The sequence below is a fragment of the Artibeus jamaicensis genome, unplaced genomic scaffold (assembly GCF_021234435.1).
Source record: "Artibeus jamaicensis isolate MK-2021 breed Jamaican fruit bat unplaced genomic scaffold, CSHL_Jam_final contig_373, whole genome shotgun sequence".
NCBI lineage: Eukaryota > Metazoa > Chordata > Mammalia > Chiroptera > Phyllostomidae > Artibeus > Artibeus jamaicensis.
In genome coordinates this window covers 1,148,511-1,172,720 of record NW_026521807.1, presented here as the reverse complement: position 1 = coordinate 1,172,720, position 24,210 = coordinate 1,148,511, and the positions used below count along the sequence as shown (strand labels likewise).

At 46.6% G+C, this 24,210-nt stretch overlaps 1 long non-coding RNA gene across 2 annotated transcripts; it reads right to left on the bottom strand.

Moving 5' to 3' along the window:
- Positions 1-1,539: 1,539 nt before the first annotated feature.
- LOC119048167 (uncharacterized) lies at positions 1,540-23,009 on the bottom strand. 2 transcript variants are annotated; one of them, XR_008391464.1, is made up of 4 exons: positions 22,801-23,009; positions 16,297-16,414; positions 4,615-6,189; positions 1,540-2,768 (listed from the first exon to the last, which is right to left on the bottom strand). It is a non-coding gene; the product is annotated as an uncharacterized LOC119048167 (long non-coding RNA). The 2 variants fall into 2 exon arrangements; XR_005082282.2 differs by lacking the exon at positions 1,540-2,768 and having other exon boundaries at positions 4,438-6,189.
- Positions 23,010-24,210: the final 1,201 nt, after the last annotated feature.

Here is a 24,210-nt window from a genome sequence, read left to right as displayed (position 1 = left end):
TTGGCAGGAGCTCTTGGTCCGAGCTGACTGTTCTCTGCCTGACTCTTGCACGGCCCTTCTGGAACATTCTGTCCTTGTGGATGGGAGGCAAACAAACTTCCATCTGACCCAGGAAAGCTTAGATATTTTGAAAGAAACTGCATTATTTACCAGGGAATGAAAACTAAAACACCCACTATGTTGTCAAAAAAGTTAAACGTTTCTCCCTGACTGCTGTGGCTCTGGGTTGAATGTCGTCCCATAAACTGAAAGGTCGCCGGTTCTACCCCCAGTTACAGCACATGCTTTGGTTGCAGGCCAGGTCCTCAGGAGGCAGCCAATCAATGTTTCTCTGCCTCTCTTTCTCCCTCCCTCCCCCTCAAAAAATAAATAAATAAATAAAATCTTTTAAAAAATAAATGTTTAACAGGTGTGGGCAGTCAGGAGCTCTTATACATTGTCAGGAGGTGATTATTATGAGCATTCTTTTTGGGGAATAAGTTGGCGATCTCTAGCTAAGGTAAAGATGCAGATTTCCGGAAATCCTGCAGTTCCACATCTATGAATGTCCTCTAGAAAAGCACCCACATACAGAAATACACGTACAAATGTTAACGGCGAATGGCACCAAATGTTAACCTCAGTCATTGATTGAGTTTGGGCTAGGGAAGAAGTTAGAGCCAAGACTCAAATACAAGCAAAATTTTATTTAGACAGTCACAGAGGTGGAAGTGACTCATGGAAGAAGGGAGCCAGCGGGCTGTGAGGGCTCCGGAGACAAGTTACGGAGGCAAAAGAAGGGCCCTTGGAGCTGAGGAGAGAGAAAGCAGAGGTACACACCTGGAGGGAAGAAAGGGGGAAGGAAAGGCACCGGTGTGCTCTGGAGAGAGAGTGTGTGTGCGGAGGGTTTTTATCTGGAAGTATCAGGGGAGAATCTCAAAGGAACATTCATCAGCTTTCCAGATGTATCCCCTCAGGGCCATGGGGGGATACAGGGCCACTAGTCTCTGCTGACTAGTCAGCGCCAGGGGATGGGGTCATTAGTCATCACAGCGGGTCGGGTCCCGACGTCAGCCAAGATGTCGCCTACCTGGCCTTGCTGCTTTTCTGGGCCTGGAGCTGAAACACAACTGAGGACCAGATGTTATCTCTAGAGCTTAATGCTTAAGGGAGTGGTCGTGCAAGGGAGTCTCTTGAGGCTGTTCTCTGGCCTCCTTGTCCCTTCTCTAAGGGGGTCTGCCATATGACTAACGACATGGCAGGAGAGAATAGGTTAGGGGAGGATCCGAACTGCATGACCAGTGCTATGGAAGGTCAGAGGGTCTAAACCACATAACCAGCGATATGTTAGGGAAGGAAAGATCACCCTGGGGGTTAGGTCCCGCCTTATAATTGTCTGTTGCTAGGCGCCCAGGACTTCCTGCCCTGGTGAACTTCTGTACCTGGCTTATCATTCCTACTTTGTTCACATCTATCTCACTGCCGATATCTCACAAGAAAATTCATCCCAGAGAAAAACTGAAAACAATTGTCCTTCAGTGGGATAAACACATTGTGATATGTAAAAATAAGATAGAGTATGGCCAATACGATGCAATGTCACTTATGTATAATTACAAACATACAGAATAATATTACATGATACATATTGGGACATATGTGTGTAGTAAACATGCACAGGAAAAACATACCAATTTCAGAATAGCAATAACCTTCGGGAAACTAGGGAAGGGAACAGCAGCTGAGAAGGCAGACAAGGAACATCAAATACGTCTTTAACATTTAATTTCCTTTTAAAAAGTGAAGCAAATTTGGCATTTGTTGCTTCCAGGTCTTATATATATAAATAGATGTGTGTGATATTTTATCCTAACAGTCTCTATGTTTGGGATGCTTTTCAAATATTTTTAATAGGAAACATGCATTCCGTTAATATAGTCAAAATAGAAGTAATGTCTTACATTGTTGGTTTCCAGTTTTTAAAGTTCAGATTCATATAATTTTCTTGATTAAGGAAATCTACATTATTTCAGAACAAAGCCTCATGGAAATACATATATTGATGGTAGCGATTTGGATATGCAGACACACACATCTTTCTAGGAAGGTGCTTATTGTCTGAAAAGGAATAGTGCTTCCACCCCAAACTCAGCTGCTCCCTCCACGGCTTCTGGGACCCACTTCCCGATCACTGGCTTCTCTGTTTGGGGGTGTTCCAGTGATTCCTGGCTCCCCTAGCTCTTCGCTGAAGGCATGGGTAGAGGACTGACTATAGGGCAGTTGTTCCCTAAGTAGAAATTGCTACCCTTTCACAAAGTACTGCTTAAACATTGTCATGGCAAGCCCCTCTATTTTAAAACCTCCACTTTTTTCCCTTTGTGTAGCAAACCAGCTGCTAAAGTTCAGTTACTCAGTCAAGAGTGAACTTCACATCTGGATCTGTTCTGCCCGAGTGTAAAGGCCCCTAGTGCGCAAAGGAACACCACGGCAAGGGCAGCCGGTATCGCCGGTGCCTGGCTTCCGTCACAGGACAAACACCACTGTCACCTCAGATTCAGCAGAGAAGAAAGTCAGCCCATCCAGTTCCACGTCACCCCCAGTCCGCCAGTGGATCTTTCCTCTGCTTGGCACGCTCCGTTAGTACATACATTCCCGTGGCTTAGGTTCCAAACCTCAATCTTTGGATTCCTCTGGGATCATTCCTTAGCATCCAGTCTGTCATGACGATCGGTGGGTCTTTCAATATCTCTCTCGTTTGTTAATGTCTCTTTCTCTTTGCTCTTGTTAACCTGAAAATATAAGGCCAAAGTGAGAAGAAACGAGAGTTAGAGGCTTTGTTTTGTTTTTTAATAGCAATTTGGGAAGCACTGATTCAGTAGAGATCCAAGTGGAGTTCTGATTAAGAGGTGAAGGCAATTACACGAATAGAAGGAATTTCTATGGGACTTAAACTGAGGAAGGAATTTCTGTAGGTGCAAGTAAGTTAACATAATGATGCTAATTCTAAAAAATGTCTTTAATTTTCAGCAGGTAGCATGATGTCTGTTTTCCTAATAGCTTTGCAAACAGTGCTGCTTTAGGCCCAGTCTAAAGATTATTTCTCACATTAACATCCCAAAGAATTGAGGAGTAAGATGTGCAAGGCATTTCCTCCAGGATGGCAGTTCTGACTCCATTTGAAATCGCTCCATTTACGTTATTCTTTACACTCTCATGTAAAGAATACATGCTCTTACCTGGGTTGTTGGTTTAAGCTCTTACCTGGGTTGTTCCAATGGCTATTCCGTATTGGGATTTTTTTTTTCCTTTTTCCAATTTAACTTGATTATTTCCTCCTCTGAATTTCTGTATCAAATACCTTTGTTATACTTAGCTAATTATTAATGAGGAAGAAAGCCAAGGGAATTGGACGTTCTTGAGCGTGATCAACGAGGGAGCATAAGCCTGTTTTCTTCACAGGGAAGCTGCAGCTCACACACTCCAGGGGTCGAGGATCAGGAGCCCTACCTTCCCCCCTCCAGTACCAGATTGTTGGGGGGGGGGAGCAGGAGGAGGTGAGCCTATGCACAGAAAAGTCAAAATGGCACAGGGGAAGGTGCTTGACCATAGAGGCATGTCAATCTAACTAGGACTAACATTTAATATGACACAGAAGCCTTCATTTTGACTTTGCCGAATACACAGTTGGACTTTTTCTTTGGTGGGAGGGACAGAGATGGGACACAGGGGCAGCCTTCCACCTGAATAAATCTTGGTCTCCACACCATGGTCTCTGCACATGGGTCAATGGAATGCTTCTCTCTCAATCCTGTGAAACAACCCCACTTCCGCCGGCAACACCTTTATTGGTGCCCTCCTTTGAGACTTTAGCTAATAGAGTTGCTATTTATGTTGTACTCTTAATGTTAAAAGAACAAGCTAGCACTTGGAGCACCCAGATTTCAACTCTACTTCCCAACTGGGAAACCAAAGACGTGACCCCCGAGGGTCCGGCGCGGCGGTGTAGGAAGCCACGGCTTTGGAAGCCTGCCGACCTCCCACGTGTAAAATCCTAGGCTGGGATTTTCTTCCTAGAGACTTTTGAGTCTAAAAACTGAGAGCTTTCATGAAGTTTGAATTTTACCTTTGCCCAGAATAAGTAGGTGTTCAATAAAGATTTGACAATCATAGTAGAGAGCTATTCGGGCAAGAAATGACATTAACAAATGGAGTCCAACCCTGGCTGGTGTGGCTCAGTAGATTGAGCACTGGCCTATGAACCAAAAGGTCGTGGGTTCAGTTCCTGGCCAGTTCCTGGGTTGTGGGCGAGGGCTCTGGTTGGGGGCAATGTGAGAGGCAACTGACTGACCTGTCTCTTCCTCTCTTTCTCCCACCCTTCCCCTCTCTCTGAAAAATAAATGAATAAAATCTTTTTTAAGTTAAAAAACAAAAACAAAAAAGCACATACAGGGTCTTCCTACTATTAAGTATTAAGATTTATTAAGATTAAGATTTATCATTTGCTCTCTACAATTTCTGAGCCAGGTCAGTAAAACCGGCTGGTTTGTGATGGCTTCTTTCTCAGTCAGCACTGGCCGCTATGACAAAATGCCATAGGCCAGACAGGGTAACTTAAACAATAGGCATTTGTCTCACAATTCTAGAGGCTGGGAGGCCCAACACCATGGCTGCAGCTGGCTGGGTTCCTGATGAGGGTCCTCTTCTTGATTCGCAGTTGGCCCTCTTCTCATTAGGTCCCCACACAGACTGTCTTCGATGCTTGCATGCACACGGGGAGGGAAGCAGAGAGAGATCCTTGTATCTTTCATTTTAGAAAATCATTAATCCCATCATGAGAGCCCCACCCGCAGGGCCTAATTTAACCCAATTTCCTCCCCAAAGCCCCACGTCCAATACCATCACATTGGGAATTCGGGCTTCGACATAAAATTTGGGAGAGAAAGGTGAAGTTGTAGGAGGGAACACACTCAGTCCATAGCAATTTCTTTTCATTTTCCTAAAACTTCTGTATTCTAAGCATGTTAGAGTGTCATGGTCATTTTACCAGATTACATGTGCTATGTTTTTGTGAGACTTTGCTATGGACAGAGACCATGTATGCAGAGTAAGAGTGGTGTTGTTGAAGTGTAAGGCAGGAACCTTGTGCCGATCCAACACGGGTCGAGGGGGGGAGGGAGGCACAGCAGCCACCAGAAAACCACTGCTCATGCTCTGTCGTGGTGAACCCTTAGTGTTCATCGTTAGGGCTCTCAAACCCTTGGCTCTTCTTCCCATCCCAAATGGTGCGTGTTGTCTAATAGTGTTCATTTAAATTATTTTAAAAGGCATTTTTAAATGTTTTCACTTTGAGAATGACTTCTACAATCTCTTGAAATAATTGCAGACATTCCAGGAGGCAAAATTAAACAAACCAGAACAGAATTAGGAATTTACTTTTTGTGCACTATCATGTTAACTTTAAGTATCCTTTAAAATGTGGTGAATTCAGCTCTTTTCAATATCTGGAGTTCATAGCTTCTCAGAAAATATGTTAATTGACATAAACAAAGAATGAAAGACAAATTCTAGTTGGAAATGCTATTGAGAAAAGTCCTTTTAAATAAGCCGTAAGAGTTATGATCAAAAATTTGACAATCTGGCCCAACACACACACAATTTCTTTTTGAAATTACTGAGGATATATCTAGGATTCTAAATCCCTCATGGGCCAGAAGATCTGACCTCATTTTTAGTTTACTTCTGATTTCTATGCTAATCTTTTTATAAACAAATTTACAAATAACACTTTTAAATCTTAAGTGACTCGTTCATTCTTCATTCTATTTTAGCATTATGACTTTTTTTAGTTCCTCTACTTAAGTTAGAGCATCTCTATGATAATACAAATTTTAATAGAATTCAGTTAACGCGTGGTATCCACTCTGTGGTTAGTTTTATGGTACTTGAACTCAAAAATGAGGTCTTGAAATTCCATTCCTGTTGACTTCTCTTGATATAGCTGCTTAGTACCTTAAAAACAAAACGAACAAACGAACAAACAAACAAACAAACAAACAAACAAAAAACAGGACCTAGTGGCCAGGGTCCATGAAGGAAAGGGGACACACTCTCCCCTCTGAAGTCTTATGCCTGGCCAGCATTGGCTCTTCCCCGGGACGCCTCTGTCAGGCTCCATTAGTGCTTCTGATGAAAGAATACTCTTTTAAAACACTAAAAAAGAAGAAAAAGAAGAAAGAAAGAAAAGGAAAGAGAAGCATTGATGTACAAAATTTCTATTTCCAGATAATTTTCATATTGGTTCTCCAGGACTTGGAGCTGCTAGTAAATCATCTGCTGTTCTAGTTTAACCACTCTCAGGTTTAGTCTTTGCTTGTATAACCTGGGCATCACTCATAGTAGCAACCCAATGAGTATCTGTCATACCAATGAATGATTAACTTCAAATTTCTCTCCAAAATCAATTTCACAGTACATCTTCTATCACTTACCTTCTTCAAACTGGGGTCCAGAAATCAATTTCTTGCCTCTTCTTGGGTCTTTAATGCCAATAAACCCTGTGTGACTTTCAGTTAAATCTCATATTTGATAAATGACCATGCAAACAGTGTCTGGTTGCAGCAGAGAGCTAAACCTCGGCACATGACCTGTATGTAAATTAACAAGTACCTGCACTGCAATATCTCCCACCAAGAAAAGAACAGAGCAGCAGCACAGCACAATCATATATGTGTAATATAAGCATGGAGTTGAGAGAGAGAGAGGCAACTGTGAGATCTCTGAGAAGGAAAAATGCTCTGGAGTCTCTTGGAAAGTTACATGCTTTCAGTGCAAGGTCATTCACTCCAACCAGCCAACCAGTTCAACATCCAGAAACAGTCTCACAAAACATGGATCTGTCTTTTCTAGGAGCTGCCCATTGTGGACAGGACCATGCAGTGAGAAAGCATCCAGCTAGAGAAAACCCTGTAGTAACAGCAGGTCATACTGGCTCCAGCTCCAGGAAAAACAGCCTTGGGTAAAAGTTGCATTGACACGTTCTCCTGGCTCCACTGTCTAGGGACCAGCACAAAAAAGAGGGGTCAAAGCCGGGCTGCATAAATAAAGGTAGACAAATGACAGGTCACACCTAAGAATAGAAAAAGAAAAAACCCAGGGGTCATGGGAGGCTTTGAGCATCCACAAAACACTGTCTGGGCCAGTGTGACGCTGGTTTCCACCGCTGGCTTAGAAGAGAGCAGGAGTGGAATTCCTTCTGCCATGTTCTTCCTCCACAAGCAGCTTCTCAGTGATGAATGCAAAGTGGTAGGTATTATACTAGGGGAGAATCTGAAGGGAAGTGGTCAATGATTACCTACTTGGGAGTCAAGAAGCCAGGAATGGCTTAAAGATAATTATTTAGTTTCTGAGAAAAGGGATGAGTTGGGAACTGTGGTGAAACTGTGCCCTGAAAAGTGTGTTTGTGAAAGGAGCTATAATGTAACAAGTGAAACTGAGTAAGATACAGGAGGGACTTGCTGCGCCCTCTGCCATGAAAGGGCATAGTGAGTGTTCAGCTTGAGGACAGCCTTTCCGCCTGCCTGCTGCTGGATCCTAATGCCCATGCATCGTGCTCTAAGCAGTTGCTGGACTTCTCTCTGTTCAGTTCTTCTGCAGATTCAGCAACTTCTCTGACATCTCCTCTGGGAGGATCTCATGTACATGTCAAGGAGGGGTGGAAAAAAAAGAATATAAACCACATGCCATGCTCTGTAGTAGCTTAAGTCCCATTTTGTCCTTGCCCTAAATTTGTGTGTGTGTGCAGATCTGTTATTACAAAAATCCAGCTGGGTCCATATAACCTAGACCAAGTAGTAAGAGTGGTATGGGGCAAGTTATTCTGTTCACCTAGGCTATAATGTGATAGCCACAAAAAAATGTTGTTTACATGTTTAGTTTCATTCAAGAGTAGTTCAAAATCAAATAACTGAATGGAAGTAAAGGCTCATTTTTATCATTTAACTATATTTTCTGAATTAACTACAGTGTGTGTCCTTTATAATGTTGCTCTCTTATACAGTTGTAGTTGTTTAGTTAAAATAGTGTGGAAGCTTAAAAAACTGAATATTTTTTTCTCTCCCACCTTCTAACTCCTTCTAGCTGGGCTACTAATCAAATTAACAGCGACAGATTCATAGGAGAAAAATCAAATTGGCAACATATGCACAGGAAAATTCCTAGAAGCACGAAACTCCAAAGCCAGGGAGGCAACATCAGGTATGCACGATGTTCTGGACAAAGGAGAACGTGGGGGTTGGGGAAGTGAGCATGGGCCATCTCCTGGCAGGCGAGGAAGCGTGGGGCACACACGGTGGGCACATTCTCAGACAACTCAGAAGTCATGGGACCCAGGGGTCACCTCACAGACAGGCCACTTCCTGAAGTCCTCCGACTTCCACACTTAATCCCAAGTGGGCTGTGGTGAGCATCCCGAGATTGCCTTCCTGAAGCAGGTGTTTCTATTGGAATCTTTTGGGCAGACGAGGGGAGAGGGTCAAAGGTTCTTTCTGAGCCTTTTGTTTCTTAATGAACAGCTTAAAGTCTATATTCCAAAAGGCAGCTTCAGGAGAGCAACATTTTGGCCCCCTTCAATAGCGAGGTGGTATTCCGAGCAGAGAAATATGTCTCGTTGTCCCAAAAGTTGTCTGTCCAGTTGTGCTGCTTTTACTAGTTTCAGAGGATCACACTCTGTGAGTTCAAATACTTCCTTTTATGCTGAATAAATAGACTTGCTTCCAAGTCAGGACGAGCACATAGTTCCGAACACTAAACACTAACTGGCATTCCTCAGGGAAGGCCTGAACGTGATCTCTAACATCAGCGTTAGTACCTTCTGAACCTTTTTAAAAAGGAGCACAGAGTCATTATGTAGTTCTTGTACAACTGACATTCGTATGTTCATAATATTCTCTTTATATGTATGTAACATATACCTTGCTTTATCATTTAGCACAATAACCAGGCTTTTTATTCAACCCTGTGTCCCTGAGGCCGCGGGGGTCATCTAGGGCACCAGGTGACAGGAGGTGGGATAAAGTTCAGAGAATTCAAACATCATCCACTTCACACTGTTGCCAGGGGGCATCCTTAAGTTCCCCAGAGGGGCGTGCTCTGAGCAGAAGGCAGTCAGAGACCCCTGGCCCTCCAGGGCCTTAGACCTGTTCTACTAGGTTTTTTTGGTTTTGCTTTTGTTTTTTTTTTTGTTGTTGTTTTTTCAGGAAAAAGCTGGGGAACAAGGGGTTTAAAGGATGAAAATCAGATACCCTTGGTTTTGTGTTTTCCCCCTACTACAATAGTGTTTCTTAGTGAGAGAAAGAAGGAAGTCGGAAAGGCTAAGTTGCCCAAGGTCATTCAGGGCTTTTGTCCAAGTTCAAAACGTAGTTGGCTTGGGTATCTACCTGGAACATTCCTGACTAATGACCTGGAAGCAAAGATCTCCTCTACAATTAGGTGCTGCCTCTCCAAAAATATCTTCCTGGGAAAGCTTTACGGTTTTAGTTTAGTTTTAGGTTTTTTTAATTTAAGATTTTATTAATTTATTTTTAGAGAGAGGGGAAGGGACGGAGAAAGAGAGGGAAAGAAACAGCAATGTGTGGTTGCCTCTCAAGAGCCCCATCCTGGGCACCTGGCCTGCAACCCAGGCATGTGCCCTGACTAGGAGTCAAACTGGTGACCCTTTGGTTTGCAGTCCGGCACTCAATCCACTGATACATACCAATCAGGGCAACAGTTTTAGGGTTTTTTTGAGCTACAAAAGGAGGACGGGAGAAAAGAATGGATAGAATTATTTTCAGGGTCAAGATACGGATGTGAGGTATCAGGAGGCTGGCAACATTACACGTGGCTCTTGGCTTGACTGCTTGTTAAGAAGGGCCTCCCACTGTGTAAACAATTTTATGTTATGTGTTAGGGGTGGGGAGGGTGGTGTTTCAGCTGTTCCTGGGGCATACAGGCCCTGGGTAGACATGTTCTTTCCTGTGCCCTAGTAATCAAGTGGGGCCCACAGACATTTCACTTAGCTTGTACCCTGCAGGACCACACAATGTTTAGTTAAATTAGTTGCCAAAATATAAACAGCTGATTGGTTTCTTCCTTCTCCTAAAAAAATTCTAAAAAAGACAGCAACAACCTGGCAGGTGGGGCACACATTCCCATGCAGCAGCAATGAGCTGGGGCGGGGGTGGGTGGTCAGGGACCGGGCGGTGGTCAGGGGCTGCCTCTGTACCTGGGACACAAGCCCTCAGCTGGCTAGAGCCCCGGGCCATGTGTTCTCTGTCTGCCTCTGCCGCCCGAACTCTCCCTCCCCCACAGCCTCACCATCTCGGGAGCACCTGGTGCTGCCGGTCCTGCTAACCCACCTGCGCAGTCAGACTTCCCTGCTGAGTCCTGCTGTCTTCTGGGGGCAGCCACACATGGGCCTGTCTTACAGGCTTGAGTCTTACCCCCTCTCGAAGGACACTTGTTCCCCTCACAGGGGTTTTCTGGACGGGAAAGAGGATGGGGGGTTGAATTCTACATCAGGTAGTGGGACAGGTGGACTGCTGGTTGTGCTAGCCTGCAGGGGCAGGTGGGGAGGGGAGGCTGGCGGCTGCTGCACCTTCCTGAGAGTTGGAACCAACCCAAGATATGAGCCCTGTAATTAGGTGGTAGGGTGGTGGAGCAGTTACGCCTCTCCTGAGAGCCATCCTGGGAAAGGAGCAAGGGCCTTTCCACCCAGAAATTCACCCCCAGAGGGTCGCTCCAAGGAACTGCTCCCAGGGCTTCCTTCTGGGGCCAGGTCAGCCTTGACCAGGGATCAAGTGCCTCAGGAGCCCATCAGAGCCACCTGTGATGCCAGTGGGGTGCTGGGCCTCCTGGCCAGGTACCAGGCACTGCTTAGGGAAAGACACGGCTCCTCCCTCGCCCTGCAGGTACTGCTCCAAGGTCCACGTCAGGCTGGAGGACAGCCAAGATGGGCGTGGCTCCCACAGCCCAGGGGGAAGGGAGCTCTTTCACTTACCAGTTCACCTCTGCCTTTCCCTGTCCCCACATCTGACCCAGTATTGGTTCTGTGCCATGATTATCTGACTGGCAGCTGGTTTAGTTCCTACAGTTTTTCCTTCTTCTTCTCTAAACCTCTAGCTTTAGGAAGTGTTGTTTTGTCTTTTTTTAAATAACTCGGGTTTAAACAAGAACACAGCAAGGACCTGGGAACCTTAAGCAATGATAGGCAGTGGGCAATGATCTCCTTCATAGTCCCTTAGTTTTTGTTCACAGCCCAGAAGGGACTGTATGAATTTGGAAAAATCACACTGTCATCTGAGAGACTGCCAGAGAAAAAAGGGGGTGGGGTGTGGACAGAGAGAACACCCCGAGTTTGGAAATAAGTTATTAAAGCTAATGTGTCTCTGAAAAACGTTTCTAAGTTCCCCAGGTTTGCAGGAACAGGAGAACTAAAGGGCTGAGTTTCAAGTTATCTTATGTATTGTCACTCTGCACACATAAACTCACAGCCTGGATTTAGATCCAAGAGAAAAAAGTGATAGAAAACTGAGAGCGTGCAACTCAATGCTTAAAAACAAAATTGATGATTTGCTGAAGTGTGAACATTTTGATTCAATAGGGAAAAAAGGAAATTATTAGGTATCAGAAATGATTTGCAGGGCACACTTATCGAGTGGCTGATGAGTGCAGAACCTCTGCTCTCAAGAAGTTCACGGTCTATATGGATTAAGGAAGCATGGAAAGAATTAATAACAAAATAAACATTTGCCAGTCAAAGTCAGGCCATAGGAATAAAGACATTTTAAAAGTAAAAACTAGTGTTATGGGATTTTAGGACAAAGTAAAAGTTAGATCCATCAGGGAAGGTTTTGCTGAATTTGGCATTTATACATTTGGTCAGCAAGAACTATGTCTTATTTCTAGCATCTAGAACATGTTGGCGTAGTGTGTGGGGGCTTATTTTATGAATGAATGAGTGAATGAATGACCTCAGATTAGGAAAGCAGGCAGGTTCCTCTGTTTTCAGCGTTCCTTTTAGACGCACTTCCCAGCAGAAGCTGATGATTATCAGAGTCACAAGCCCTCCCCGTATTCGCCAAGACATCAGTCTTGGTGAGGCTTCTTTGCCAGGACAAATCAACAGTAGCAGTTACGCTGCTTATAGCCATGTGACCCTGAGCAAGTCCCTGCATCTCTTAAGCGATTGTGCCATCACGTCAAGCAACACCTGCTTCGTGGGCTGTGGGAATGCCAAAGGAGACAATGGAGGCACAGCTGCTCGCCAAGTGCTGAATGGAACTTGCTTTTGTCCAACTCATTCTAATTTGCATAGAAGAAAATTGCACATTTACCTGCCCCAAAAGCAGGTAATTTTTTAATTAAAAAAAGAACCCCTCTGTTTGGTCTTTCTGTTTCTAACTGAAAAAAATAATTTGTTCATAAATAAAAGAGATTTTCTGGGGAAACATGCACTCGCGTGGGGAGCCAGGAGAACTGCTGCAGAAGGACTGTGGCCTCTCGCTGAGGAGGGGCTCTTGCCCCCCACCCCAGCATGCCAGATGCCAGGTGCCCTGCCCCCAGTCGCCACAGCGACACCAGGGCAGATGGGGTTAAACCGTGCGGTGAATGGTGAACAGAATCTCTCTGGCATCTGCCCCACAAGCCACAGCACCCTGCAAGCTGCAGCTCTCCCCACCTTCTGCTCTGCTGGAAGCAGGCCATTCAGGCGGCTCGTTGCAGTGTCTGAGCTTATCAGGGACAGATTTCAGTGGAGAGGCCCCAAACGGGACTGTACAAAGTCCAGGTAATTGGTCACGCACACATCTCTCTCCTCCATGGACTCCACCACCAAGCCTGTTTGTTCCCCCATGAAGCTGGGGGACCTAGAAATTCTGCAGCAACAAAAGAGACAATGTTGCCTTGAGGGGACCAAGAGAGTTTCATTTCCAGGGAGCTCTGCCAGCTGCAGCACCGGGCTGCCCTTGGCCTTGCAGATGCAGACAGGAAGCCTGGAGGTGTCTGGTGGGCAGGCAGACTTGAGAGGGTCTATCTGAGATAGTCTGAGGAATACACACACCCCTGTCCCCAGCTCCTCTTCTGGAAGCTCCTGGGCAACACGAAAACCAGATGGTGGGGAAAAAAAGAAAAACAAAGACCAAAACAAAACTCTACTTAAAAATGCAAATACCCAATCAAGTGAACAAACATCCTTCAGTTATTTGGGGTGGAGGTGAAACAAAACACTTTTTATTGGGCCAGAAAAGCATCGGTTAGTGAGGCACTCAGTGGAGAGATAGTGAGGGTGGTAGATAAAATTCAGCTTGTGGCTCCACCTTTACTATGTCAGTGATGTCGGTCTTAAGCATCTTCTCACAGTGCCAGCTCATGAGGTGGTGCTGAGGGCTGGATGAGAGAATGCGTGGCAAACCCTTGGCAAGGTCGGGGCACACAGTAAACAGTGCGATGATTAGTAATACCGAATCCTATAAAATCCTGCAAGGTCAGTGTATCATTTTGGGGTCCTCTGGGAAACAGGACCAGCAAGTTGTTCTGTTTCGCACACACTCTCCCCCAGAGCGAGGGGGAGAGTTTCCCAGACAGTGCAGAGAAGCAGAAGCTTCAGGCAGGCGTGGCTGGAGGCTGCAGGGCCGGTGAGTCTGACTGGAGGCCGGGCAGCGTGGGCAGGACTTTGTATTTCCTTCTATAGGAGATGGGATGTGACAGGGGAGTTTTAAGCCAGGAATGATGTTATCTGGTCACTCACTTTCTGGGGGGCTGGGAGGTCAGACCCTTTCCATTTCATCACTCTGCCCTTGAATGGAAAATGAGCTCTTAACAAATAAATCCTTGAAACAGGATTACATTTAATGTCTAAATATTAAATGAGGACAGCTCTTCCCACCCCAATGGAACATTCTTCTGCTTCCTGCCTCCCACTGGTCCCTGAAGGCCCATGTGGCACCCAGGGCCTGGAGCTTCCAGGATGCCCTCCATCCTTGACTGCCCGCCCTTTACGGGCTGGGGCTGGGCACTGTGCCACAGTGGCCAATAAGGCTGCTGGCCTAGACCAAATGACACAGGCACAAGACAGAAGTGGCTAGACCTTCTGCTGAGGAACAACCTGAGAGCTAAAATTAATACAACTTTTAAAACATAGAAATAAACATGAATGAAGAGGGCTCTGTGCCTGGGGGATACAAACCTACAGGTCAGACTGATTTAACCAACCATTGGTCTCTCCACTAATACCCCTGACACTGAAGTCAGGCTGCGGAAATATAAGATGAATGTGTGTGAAGGAGAAATAGAGGCAACCCAAGAGTTTAAGAGTTCACCGGGGGCAGAGGGGAACCCTTCAATATCTGTAGGAAGGCGTTGCATTCAGCCCTTCAAACCCAGGATTATTGTGGTGGAAAGATTCAACACCAAAACGAGAACATATTTGAGAATGATAGGATTCAAGTTCAAAGAGGCTATCATGCACTGTGGAAATGAGTTTGCAAATGAGCGGAAAATCGAAAATAGGAATTTAATGGACAGTTGAAACGGGAGTTCCAGCTTTGAAAGAGGGTGAAAAACAGGAAGCCTGCTGATTAGAAGGAGCCCCTGGAGCCCCCCAGGCAAACCCGGCGCCTGTCAGCACACGCCTGCAGCCTCGGAAGGGGACCAGCCGATGGTGTAGACAGTGCCCTGCGTGCTGGGCATTATTCTGAGCACGTTCATGCATGTTTTCGCTGAATCCTCAAAACCACGTTTGAGGTTGTCTGTCTCCAATTTATAGACAAGAAACCTGAAGCACAGATCGTGCCTGTCCAAGGCCCACTCTTGTTCAAGGTGGCCTCGCTAAGGGGTAGGACTAACTGACCAACGGCTGAGGGTCAATTGCATGGATCAGAGACTGACAGGTGAGGGGAAGAGCAGGATTCCTGGAGCAAGAAAGACCTGAGGTGCTTGCACACCTGTGGCTGCCTCCTTCCTTCCATCCCAAGAGCCAGCAAGCCTTCGCTGCCGTCACCCTCCCACTGCGCTTTGGGTCCCGTGCACTTCGGTCTCTTCCAGAGCCACCATGTCCCTGATTATTGACCCCTTTTCTTCTCCGTCCTTAACCCCTTCTGTGGCTGGCTCTCTCTCAGTAATCTGTGAAGGGGTCCGGTGTCCCCCACCTTCAACGTCCCCCAGCGTCCTGTGCCCTGTCTCTCCTGAAACTGGTGTCGGCCCTCGGCCCCACCCCAAGGCCGCTCCTTCTCACCTTGTTCTCCATCTCAGTCAGTGGTATCAGTATCCGTCTGAGTGGCCAGGCCAGAAACCTCATCGTTCCTGATTCCTCCCTCTCTGCCACTTAGTCATCCAGCTCATCGCTGAGTCTTGTGGATGAGACCCCGCACACATCTCTCAAATTCCTCCACTTCCCTCCGCGGTCACCACTTTCAGCTGTCATCATTTTGGGGCAGCTCACTGCTGTCTGGACTACTCTCCCTTCTTCTAGTTTTGCCAGCCTCCCCGACCTGCCATTCATCTGTTCTCTGCACAGCAGCAAGAGTGGACCTTATAGATACAATGCTGACCCTGCCACTCCCCTGCTTAAAACCCGGTCCTGCCTCTGCACTGCTCCCAACTTAAAGACTAAACATACTGTGGGACATGGACCTTTGGTCAGAGGTGACCTCATGATCCTGGTCCCCTCCCCAGACTCCGGGTACTCTCCTCCCAGAATTCTCTTCCCCGTCACCACCCAGCCAGGGCAATCCTCCTTACCCTTACAAAATTGACTTGGCCCAGAAAGTCTCCTCTGACCTCTGCTGTGTGCTGAGACCCAGTGCTCACCCCTGGTGACATTTATCCCACCATATTTAGTTGTTGATTTGTCTGCACCCTAACTGAAGCATTGCTCCTGATCCTTGAGGACAGGGACTAAATTATCTGTACTTACTCTTTTAATGATAGTGACTCTCAGGAAAAGCTCAATAAACACGTGCTGAGTGAATGAGTGACCAGCAAGGACATAAGGACATAGGAGTAACCACGAGCTTCTCAGAAGGACTTGAGAGTTCAGAGTTCAAAATGTCTTTGTCGTTAGGAGCCAGGTTGGCAGCAGAGCGGGACTGAAGGGTCCAGAGGGAGCCCCTGGGAGCTCACACTGGCTGAATACCTGCTGTGCTAGGTACTTGCCAGTAACTGTTTTCTGTTCATTCTCATAGTAATCCTATGAGGATGTCCCTATTTGACAGATGAGGCTCGGAGATGTGAAATAATTTGCTGAAAGTCACACAGTGGTGATGCTAAGATTCAAGCCCTTACCTTAGGCACGTTTCTCTGTGTTACACTTTTGTACCATTTCCTTCTGCAGGTACTGAGATCACTCGGCTCACCCAGCGTCTTTCCAAAGTTGCCCATGACTCCAGATGCAGAGATAAAACTAGGAAACAATTTGTAAGAAAAGCAAATGTCTTACTATATCTGCCAGTCTTATGCTTAAGAAGTCTGGGAATCTTAGCCTAGCATCCAGATTAACTTAGATTCTGTAACCTTGGAGTCTGAGTGCAGGACAGGACCTTAGAAATCATGTAGCCTGGTTCCCTCCCTTGACACATGAAGGAGCCAGTGACCTTGCCAAGGCCGGTCAACGAGGGCAGAGGCAGGGCCGAAACACTGGGTGTCCCGAGCCTCTGATCAGTTCATGCGTGCGCTGCCATTCTGGTGCTTGGTTTGGCTTATTTGAACCTCAGTAAAATGGCCCTTTCAAAATGTTGAACTGCATCTCGCCTTGTCCAGGAAATAATCTCAGCTTCCTTGATGGCTAGACGTCCTTACGACAGTGGGCCTGGGCCTGCTGGGACCGGGAAGTTCGTGGGATCCAGTGAGCTCGGGCTGAAATGAGGTTTAGGTGGTGAGAGAGGCCTGGGGAGGAGCTGGTTGCAACTCTTTCCCAGAAGGGCTTTCCTCTCACAAATGTCAGGGAAAACATGAGGAGTCTCAGTTTCATTTAACACACACCAGGCAGGGCTTAGTGAAACAAAGGGTTGCCAGTTCAATTCCCAGTCAGGGCACATACCTGGGTTGTGGGCCAGGTCTCCAGTAGGGGGCGTGTGAAAGGCAACCACATATTGATGCTTCTCTCCCTCTCTTCTCTTGTCTCTCTCTTCTAAGGAAATAAATAAATAAAATCTTTAAAAGAAAACACATGCCAGATAGCAAGAACTGGAGAAATTGTCCTCAAGGGCTGACAATCCAGGAAGGCAGCTTGCCTTGGAGAGTCAGTGCAGGTTCTGGAGGAACTGGCTCCCTGCCGGACTTTGAGTAGAAGATGGCAGAGGAAGCGGCATCTCAGAGAGAGGTCCAAGCCAGAGCCAGAGGGGAGGGGCTGGGAGAGACGAGAGTGTCAGTGAGAGCAGAGCTTCTCCGAGCGTGGTTTGTGGATGAGCATTACCTGGGACGAGCATGTCTGGATGAGATGCCAGATACACTGAATCCGAGCTGCCGAGGGTGGGCCCAGCAACTGCTTTAACCAGACCCCCCAGTGAATCTGATGTACCGTAAAGCCACTGAATGAGATCATTCCTAATTGGAAGCTCACAGCGCCCTTGCCCCATGGTAACACTCAGGGACAGCAGGGACGGGTGCAGACACAGAGTGGGTACCTGCACTCTGGTTCCCTTCCGAAATGCCTCTTGGGCCCTGGTCCTTCTTGACTTCACCAAGCATCACATTCGGCACATGCCTACCACGCCAGAGCCCTGCCAGGGTTCCGCCTGGGCCTCTCACCTTCATTGGTCCCTAATGACACAAACGTCACTCTCTCCTATGGACCTTCCTGACCACCTTGTTTGAAACTGTCCTACCCCTGCTCCAGGCACTCCCTCTGCACCGGCCTGGCTTCGCTTTTCTCTATCACATTAATCACCTGTCCTGTGTTTTCCTTTTTAGTTTGCTTCTTGTTAGTCCTCTCAACCTCCAACAGAAGGCGAAGTTCATGGGGCAAAGGCTCATGTTGTGTTTATTTCGCTGCTGAGTTCTCCATGTTTGGATAGAGCCCTGCACATGAGGTGCCTGATTTGTCCAGTGAATGAGTGGTTCATACCATGTGACTCTGCACGTGTGGCTTTGGTTACAATCGATTAGGCCAGGAATGGGCCCCTAACCCCGTGGCAGCCTCCCGCTGCTTGGGCAGTGGCCTACAAGGGGGTCCGACATGAGAGCTTTGTCATGGTCACAGGCCGAACCCACTGGGCCCATTGTTGAGGAGGTTGTGGGACACGGAGAGGGGACCTGAGAGGAGAGTGGCATTAAAGAAAGGGGCCACAGAGAAGAGGCAGCAAGAGCTGGAGGCAGAGAGAACAAGTCAGCAGGAAAAGAAAGGAAGTGGAGATAGAGAAAAGCCGAGTCATCGTAATGGAGGAGAGACTCCAGCCTGATCCTGGAGAATGAGTGGACGCTGCAGCTGCAGTACGAGAGCTGCTGGGAGCCTCCAGAGCTGCTCTTCTCTCTCCAACGACGTCCCAGGTACCCAGGAGACCCTGCTCTGAGGCCGAGTCCTGCCCCCTTAGTTCTTTTGCACATCTTAGCTTGCCATCAGCCAAGATGATGAATGGGAGGGCTCTCTGCTCCTTCAACAAAGGCGCCAGACAACACGAACCTGAGTGGCAGCCTAGCCCCTTGCCTCTGCAGGGCCCCCGGGGACTGGCCCGGGCTGGCCCTTTCTCCTGAGGAGAAGGCGCCTGCACTGGGGGAAAAATGCTAAGGGTGGCACTGGGGTAGTTGTCCTCACCCTTCCCAGGCAGCGATGGTCAGGTAAGGTGCTCCCTTTAAAATGTGGCAATACTTATGGAAGCCGCTGCAACATCCACTTTAAATGCACCCTTTCCCATTACCACTGTGTGGGGAAAAGGTCAGAAAGAGCCCTGCTGCTTCGTCAAGTCAGCAAACAAAATCCCATGTTTGCTGTTCCGGGACGGCCCTGGAGTGGCTCCTCTGAGATGTGCTGGGGGCAAGGTGGGAAGTCAGAGGTGAATGGTGTGCAGGTGGAGGCCTGTCACTCTGCCCCCTCCCCTTGCTTGTTACTTGACCCACACAGGCCCTGGCCCCTCCTGGCCTGCCTGCCAGACACCACTGGACTATCCTGAGTCCTTTCCCAAGGCTGGATCTGGACAGTGTCCCATTGCTCCAGATAGATCGGTTTTTCTAGAGTGTTGCAACTGTAAACCATTTTATTTTTATTTTGCTCCATGCTGAGATTGCTGGGATGCGTACGGTTTTCTTAAATGAAAACCATGCTGTGCAGATAGCATGATAACAAAAGTTCATCCATTCCATGAATAATCATGTTCCACTGAACTTCAGGAACTAAACCAGATATTGAGGAAGAAGCAGTGACAAGAAAATTCGTGCCCTTACTGAGTTTCAGTCAACAGGAAAGACAGATATTAAACACGTGATTATAAATTACTTTGAAAGAAGTCCAAGGTACCACTGGAGCTTATCACAGGGACACTAGGTTGGGAGTCTGAGCAAACATCTCCGAGGAATGTGGAAGGTACTTTAGCTGGTCGGGAAGGTGTGGAAAGAATTTAAGGCAGAGGAAATGACATAGTTGTCAGTCCAGGGAGAAACAGAGATAGGGAAGGGAGGGGCGGGAGAGAGAGCAAGGTGTTTGAAGAAAATATCAAAGTCTAGTATGGCTGAACAAAGTCTATATGGAACCACTGAGAGACACCAAATACATTTTAAAGGAAAATAAAATAGCCTTTGCTTTTTCACACCCACCAAAATCTGTCATTTGATAAATAATGACATTTTCTTTCCCTAGCTCTGCATGACAATGTTTCTACCAGTTCATAAGCAGATAGACAAGCAATCATACTCTGAGTGTCTTTCACATCCACAGGTGATGCATAAGTTGGCCACGCAGCTCGTCACTCTGGCCAAGTTGACGGGTCCAGTGGCACCTGCTCTCTGAGGAGCCAATCTATAGGCCCCGAAATGACCTGCTACAAAAGCCTTGTGAAACAGGGGTAGCCTATGCTACGTGGTGATGGGTGAATTGAAAAGCATGTCTCCCTTCGGGCATTTGAATTCGAGGCATCAGAGTCAGTTAATAGCAGCAGGGACAGGAGAAACAGTCAGAGTCGCCCAGGGTAATGGTGAAACCCTTAAGTGCGAAGCCCCAAAAACCCACTGCTGAGGGTCTTCCATTCCCCAGAGCACAGCTCCATCTCTCTGCGTCCTGGGTGCGGGGCCGAGGGCCCTGCCTTCCTGTCTCTCCATGAACCCCTGCAACCACCTCGCTCACCCACGGGACTCTCCTTCTCACCACAGGAACCCAGACTCCACAGAGTGCGCTGCGTCACATACGCGACACGCTGGCCGCCTTCTCACTTTTCCACCAGTTGTTTAAGCCACAGCCTTACATCCGTTTTTCTGGCTTTGCTCATTTCCCACTAGTTAAGAAAATTTACTTATGTTTTTAGTATTGAAAATAACTCAAACAATTCAATAGCAAAAAAAATATCTGATTAAAAAACAAGCAGAGGGTCTGAATAGACATTTTTCCAGAGAAGATACAGATAGCCAACAGGTACATGAGAACCACTGTTCACCAGGGAAATGCAACTCAAAACCACCAAGAGGTATCGCCTCGCATCTGTCAGAGTGGCACCATCAACAAGGTAAGAACAAGGGTCGGTAAGGATGTGGAGAAAAGGCAAGGGCACTATTGGTGGGGATGTAAGTTGGTGCAGCCATTAGGGAAAACAGTATGGAGTTTCCTCAGAAAGTTTCCAGTAGTACTACCATGTTATCTAGCAATCCCACCCCTAGGTGTTTGTCCACAGGAAACCGAAACATTAACTAAAAAAAAAAATTCTCTGCACTCCCATGTCCACTGCAGCGTTATTTACAATGGCCAAGGCACGAAAACCACCTTGTGTCCTTTGTTGGGCAAGTGGATAAAGAAAACGTGCGCACACACACACACACACACACCCACACACACACACACACACACACCCAGTATTACTCAGGCATCAAAAGGAGGAAACCTCGCATTCTCAACAGCATGGATGAGCCTTGAGGGTATTGTGCTAAGTGCAAAAAGTCAGACAGAGAAAAGCAAATACTATACGATCTCCATTATATGTAGAATCTAACAAGAGAAAAAGTGAACTCACAGATACAGAGAACAGACTGGTGGTTGCCAGAGGCAGGGGGTGGGGCTTGGGCAAAATGGGTGAAGGAGGTTAACTGTAAAATAAACAGGTAATGGAGATATAATGTGCAGCATGGCAACTGTCCTTAGTAATACTGGATTGCACAGTGGGAAGTTGCTAAGAGAGTAGATATTATAAGTTGTCATCACAAGAAAAATATTGGAAACTGTGTGGTGACGGATGTTAACCAGATTTATTGTGATGCTTATTTCACAGTATGTACATAGATCAAATCATGTTGTGCACCTGAAACTAATATAATGTTATATGTCAGTTACATTTCAATTTTTCAAAAGTGGAATAGTACCATGAGAAAAAGACAACTCAGTGGTTGAACAGGTATAATGTGTTCAATAATGATAAAAATGCGGTGTTTGAAAGATTCTGGTGAGTGTATTCACTCCTTGTTTCTTTGAGATGCAGGATCTCCTGGGCCTGGCTTTGGCCCTCATCAGCGTTCCTGGTCGCTGAGACAGGAAGGTCAGCCTGATGGTCAACTGCACACGGAGTGCCAGCTCTGTGCCCCCCATAACATTCAGTACCAGATGGAGGGAGGAAGGGTACTTACACTGCTTAGGACTCACTCTTTGCAGGCAAAATATCACTTGTCCTTAGGACACCCCTAAGAGGGAAATACGATTGCCCTCTTTTTACAGCCGGTAGGAGACAGGATTAGCATCTAAACCCAGGTCAGTCTCTCATTTCCCTGATCACTTTTACCGTACTCTGCTGCCTCATTCATTCGTTTAAATACATAGTGTATGATTCCTACCATGTGGGGGGTATATGACTTTAAAGTTGGCATTGTTCTCATGGGGTTTGCAGTTGAGGGGGAGGCGTCAGGCCAGCACATTAATGGGGACAAAACTGAGTGACTAGTACTGTTCCAGGGATGTGTGAGAGCTCGGAGGAGGAGCAGCTAACTCAGATTTCAGGGACTGCCTGGTGGTGGCCAAGGATAATTTCTTAGAAAAGATTACCCTTGACCTGAGTTTGAAGGACTACTTGGAATTAAGCAGATAAAGGAGCAGAGGAAAGGCTTTTTAGGCCCAGGGAACAACAGAACAGCACCAGGCTGAGACGGCATTGCCGGGCCCGGGAATCGCGAGTGTGCTTTTCTCACCAGGACTAAAGTAACCACGAATATTGCATGGGGTTGGGTAGAAATACAGGACACCCAGTTAATCTGAATTTCAGATAAACAATAGATAATTTTTGAGAATAAGTATCTGCACATTTAAATGGTGTCTATATTTTTATTTGCTAATTCTAGCAGCCCTCATGTAGGGAGTAGCAGAAAAATACGGCGGAGGAGGTAGGCAGAGGCCAGCCTCGGAGAGTTTGTGCTCTCGACAAAGGACTTAAACTTTACCCTGAGGCCATCAAGTACCATTTGGGAGCTTAAAACAGAGTTGTGTAAAGAGCAGACTTGTGTTTTAGAAAAACACAGAGAACAAATTGGAATGGGCCAAGTAGGAGGCAGGAAACCGGCTGGAAGGTGAAGAAACTTGCTAATTCTGTCCTCAACTCCATTTCTTCTTCTTCCCTAGTAAGAACGTTCCAGCTTCCCAGCTCAACAGTTAACTGCTTACTTACTTACCAAAGACAGCCTTCGGTCTTCCTGACCAACTTCTCGTGGCTTTAATTAGCATCGCACTCAGCTGAAAGGGACAGAAAACTCCATCATCATTTGGAGATCAAGCTCCCTCCATCCTCTTGCTCTGCCCTTCCCAGGCTGGCGGCCACCCCACGGTCTGAAATGACCGCTTGAGGTCCAGCTGTGATGTACACATTCCAGGCAGCCTGACCTTTCTGGGAGTTATACTTGACACTTCTACTTACATCCCCTTGGCTAGAAGTTAGACATATGGTTATTTCTGCCTACAAGGGAAGTTGGGAAATGCAGTATTTATTTTATGGCTATGTATCTAGCTAAAAACAGGGTGTCTATTACTAAAAAAAATAAAAAAGGAGAAGAAGAAAACAGAACCAGGGGCCCCTAGAAGCAGCAGTTAGTATCCTCAGGAGTTAAATGATGTAAATATAGGAAGAAATGCTTTTTAAAATTATGCTATAATAATAATGACTTTCCTAAAAAGGTCAAACAGGCCTCATTTATCACTCTAGGGCACGACCGTGTCACTGGTCAGAATGAGAGCAATTTCCCAAGGAGAGGCGATGCTTAGCTGGAGACAGAGAGGATGGATTTTCAGAGCAGAGGTGGGGCCCGTGTCTAGCCTGGTTAGCGTCAGTGATCAGACGGGAGAAACTCTGTCACCCCTGGTGCAGTTCCCAGCACCAGCGGCTCAGGTCACCTGCTTCTTATCTCTTGGAATCAAGACAAATCATGAGTTTTGATGCCTTGAAACTTGAGCTTTGGGGAATTTGAAGGAGCCTGTATTTAAAACCAGATGCGCATGTTTGGGTCACGAGGCCTATTTGTGCAGAGGACAAAGTGGACCACCCCTGCTTAGTCCCTGTGCCCTCACTTCACATGCTGAGCTAACGCTGGGTATTCCACAGGGTACGTTTGACTCCACTGGAAGTAAAGATAGGTGGTCAGAAATAGAATTATGCCTTCGGTTACTAGTGAAAAGTGGCTTTTAAAGGAACCTTACTTTTTCCCAGATTAAACTATAATTTGAAAACTGATTCATTCATTTGTTTTTCATTCTAGGTCAAGCATCACTTGGATGTCTCTGAGCACTCAGCAGGTGTACAGAGATAACTTTTGAAAGCTTGCTCAGTTCTGATAGATTTGCAGGTGTCCACGGTTCCTGGGGACACTCTGAGTTCCTTGGCTTTTTATTCAGATGGGAAGGCAGTGTGGGAGGAAGAGCGCTGAGTTGGGGGACCTGAGTTCAAGTCGGCCCCCATGTGATCTTCCTCGGGTCTCCCAGCCCTTTTGGGGCCCAGCTTCCTTAACTGGATGATTTATGGTTGAGTTAGATAAGGGGTCTCAAGTCAGATTCCTCAAGTGGCCAGGCATGTAACATAAATAGGTGTAGTA